The sequence below is a fragment of the Octodon degus genome, unplaced genomic scaffold (assembly GCF_000260255.1).
Source record: "Octodon degus isolate 3935 unplaced genomic scaffold, OctDeg1.0 scaffold00107, whole genome shotgun sequence".
Taxonomy (NCBI): Eukaryota; Metazoa; Chordata; class Mammalia; order Rodentia; family Octodontidae; genus Octodon; species Octodon degus.
The window spans coordinates 994,837-998,625 of record NW_004524683.1 but is presented as its reverse complement, the minus strand read 5'-3'; the positions used below and the strand labels follow the sequence as shown (position 1 = coordinate 998,625).

The window sequence follows — 3,789 nt, the reverse complement described above, 5'->3', positions numbered from 1 at the left end:
TGAATTAGTTCTCTTAGCTCCAAATGAAATGAAAATTAAAAACGAAACTTGGTTTCTAATAGCAAACAAACCAAAATCAAGCATTTCTCTCCCTCCCTACCCTAGCCCCCACCCCATATACCAACAACAAATGAGAAACACAGCTAGAGCCCAACATGCCACGTTATATTACGCTGAGAGCTGGGCCTGAACCCAGGCTCTGTGGTTGCCTTCCCTGTCCAGTGGGACACAGCACCAGGGACACTTTCCGCTGTAGTAGGGTTCTGCATGGCTGGTGGGGATGGGGTGGGATGGTCAGAATCTTCTTGAGGCTCCTCACCAGTCATCTTCCTTCCTAGTGTCTCTCCCCCCGGGGCGAGGGCTCCCATCAAGAGAGGCCCCTACTCAGATGTGGGCTGCAAATTGCCCTTCTCTTCTTGGTTCTCTGTTCCACTCTCATCATCTTCAATCTCCCCTTCCTCCCCACTGAATTTGTCATGGGCTCACTTGGGGCTTGTACTGGATTTCCGGAACATGAATTGGCCCTGACCCTGGGGAAAGGATCCTTGGCTTGTCTTGGCTCACCCACTTATCACTGCCTTCATGTTCTCGGTCATCATGCAAGTAATACTTCTTGCTTTTGTATACTCTGTACTGATCTCGTGTTCTCTGATGCTTCTTCTGCTTCTTTGATCCTTTATGTGTTTTCTCAGTTGACCTTTCCCTTGAATGGCTTGAATCTCGGGAATCCACTGATTCTCTTGATTTACCTTGTCTAAGATTTCTCTTCTTATATTTTTTTTTTTACGACGTTCAATATCAAGACAAAGATAAACAGGATCATCTTTGTATTTTCCCTCAGCCTTGTAGTTAGATTCCTGAGGACTTTTCATTTCATCATGCGCCAAAACATGTTTTCTGAATGTACTGGGGAAAATGTCTATCCTCCTGTGTATTTCTGGGCTTTTCTTGTTTTTAGCTGCCTCCTGTTCAGCTTCTCTCTTTAGGTATTCAGTAAAACGTTCATGTACTGTCATTCTAGAGGACCCAAAGTGATGCTCTTTAACATGGTGAACAATGGTCACTATATGCTGAGCAAACAATTCTGAAGGGCTACGCTGAGACTGAGCTGACTGAATGTGCTAGAAAATGGAACGAAACTCCTGCTCCTTTTTGTTGCTATGAACTAGATCCCAACAAAGCTTGTGTTCCTGAGCCAATAAACCACTGGGTCTTACAAGGTCCTCGTCAAATGAATCCATGCGTACATTGACCTGGGCCTCTCGAGTAATGGAAAATGAAGACTTTCCTGAAGAGTAGTCTTGTTTGGCTCCCAGCTTCTCATGGCTCTCAGAGGTCTTCCTGCAGAGAGGTGATGAGCTTTTCTCTTGCACTGCCTTATACGCAGTCACTTGGAAATTCTTCTCAGGCACAAACCCCCAGTGCCCACTTTCACTCCTCTTGGCCCCTCCTCGCTCTTCCTTTATGGATCTCTCCGTGAAAGACTCCTCCTCCAACTCCTCTGCTTTCCTCTGCTTTTCCTTCCCTGCACACATCAGGCCTCTTCACTTGCCGGACTTCTTGTCCTCCTGGACAAGCACCAGCTATGACTTTCGACATGAATTTGGGTTCATCATCAACCTCAGATTCCTTCCTTCTCTTAGTTTTGTCGTTACCTTGATCATCCATCTCCTCCTTGTGGAAGTCTGCCATCTTCTCAAAGTCATCACAGAGCTTATACCTTTTGGGTGACTGACTGCTCCCAAAGGGCTTCTCACTGTTAGTCTTGGAAGCAAGTGAATCCGATTTCACTTTTGCATCCACATCAGAGGAGCTCCCTTTCTCCTTCACTTTTTCTTTATCAGAATTTGTCTGTTTCTGCTCCTTATCTTTCCCATTCTCTGTCTTCTGGTCTTCTAGATACCTCTTGGTCTAGGCTGCTCCTCCTATAGTAGCACTCTCCTCCTTCTGAGATGAGCCATAAGTGGAGCCAGTGGCTGGTGGACTCTTACCCACAGGGCGTTTTTTTGGATGGACTCAAAGATCCAGAGCCATGGTCCAACTGACTTTGATGGCTCCCAGACTGGTACCCAGCACCACTTCGCAGAGATGAGCCCATCTGGGATGTGTTGGAAAGTGGAGGACTAGGTTTTGGCACAGAGCTAGGGACAGGTGACCGCGGCCTCACCACCACAGACTGAAGAGGGCTCTTGAGAGCTGGGATTTGCTCCCGGGGACTCAGGTCAGAAACTGCAGAGGCTCGTGATGCAGAACCAGTGCTGTAGGTGGTAGCGTCTGGCCATGGCTTTGACCTCTCAGGTGTTTTTGTATCTTGAGAGGTGCCTCCAGAGAAGGTCTGATCCTTGGTCTCATCTCCCTGGTTATCCCAGCAGTTTGAGATGGCCGGCTATCCTTGGAAGAGGACTTTTTCTCCTTTCCAGATTTGCGCTTAGAAGATTCCACTCGGCTGTGGTTGGAGGAAGAACGAGAGGATGAGGAGCACCTTAACCTGTCAGAAGATGACTTATCTGAGTTTCTAGAATGGCTCCTGGACCTTGGTGAAGGAGACCTTCTCTTTGGAGACCGGGATCGAGACCGGCCCCGACGAGGACTATCTGCTTCCCGCTAGTTCTGCCAGTTAGAACGGTAGTTTCCATAGCCTCCACGGTTATACTGGCCCCATGGATAGAAGCCTCTGTTGCGCCCTCGGAAATAATAGGGCCTCCGATAGCTCTGTTGTGACCTCGGAAATCTCGATTCTGATATACTCTGGGGTGATTCCTTTCTCTGTTATGAGCTGGAGAATATGAGCTGGAACGAGACCTAGAACTCAGCCTGCGCTTCTTTGATCGAGAGAAAGATCGGCTTCTGGATCCTGATTTCGAAAATGAACGAGAACGAAATCTTGATGCTGATCTTGAGTTAGAAGAGTGAGACCCAGACTTGGATTTGTTTGTTTTTGACATCTCTGAAGAATGGTTCACTTTTTAATTATATCTTGTCAGAACAATTCTAGGCCTACCGCACCGACCTCACGTGCGATCTCGCAAGGGCACAACTGGCCTGAACCCCTAGAACTGGCTTTGAGTGGAAGCTGTAACAAACACAGTATGGGCAGCATGGTGATGAATGCCTGTAATCTTTGCCTCAAGTGATAGCACAGAGGGCTGGGATCAAGCTCTTCTCTTGTTCTCTCTCTCTCTCTCTCTCTCTCTCTCTCTCTCTCTCTCCTCCTGCACCAGGGATCAAACCCAGGACCTTCACATACCGGGGATTAGAATTCAAAGTATGAGCTGGATCGTTTGGAAGCACACATTTCATCCATAGCAGAAATCATATACCAAGGAACAGAACCACTCTGGAGGGCTCTCTTCTATGGGCTCCTTTGGTTCTGAACTTCAGGGTGGCTGAGTTAACACAGCTGAATAGCTTTTTAAGTATTTACTACCATCAGAGAACTTAGTCAGGTCTATGTCCACAGTGAGAGAAGTTTCTCACAGGCCTCCATTACCTGGCACTTTAAGCTCTCCTGAACTCCGGTGAAGGGGCTGCACATAGTCAAATCTGGTCCCCAGGCCATGGAGGGAGTATTCTCTTGGGAAGGAGAGGGGAAGAGCCAAGGCTCAGCCTGCCAACATTGGCATGGAGCCAGTTGAAGAAGGAACTGAAGGTTTTTGAGGAAAGTGATAAGTTTGAATGATACTAAACTCAGAGAAATGGCTTGTGAGAATTCGTATGTATCTAGGAATGTGTCTACTTCTTTTGACTTTACCATCTCGTTAAAGTTTTTTGTTTCTTTTTTGTTTTTTT

At 47.1% G+C, this 3,789-nt stretch overlaps 1 pseudogene; it reads right to left on the bottom strand.

The window, feature by feature from the left end:
- Positions 1–474: 474 nt before the first annotated feature.
- Positions 475–2,945, bottom strand: LOC101562503 (annotated as a pseudogene).
- Between the last annotated feature and the right edge of the window lie 844 nt (positions 2,946–3,789).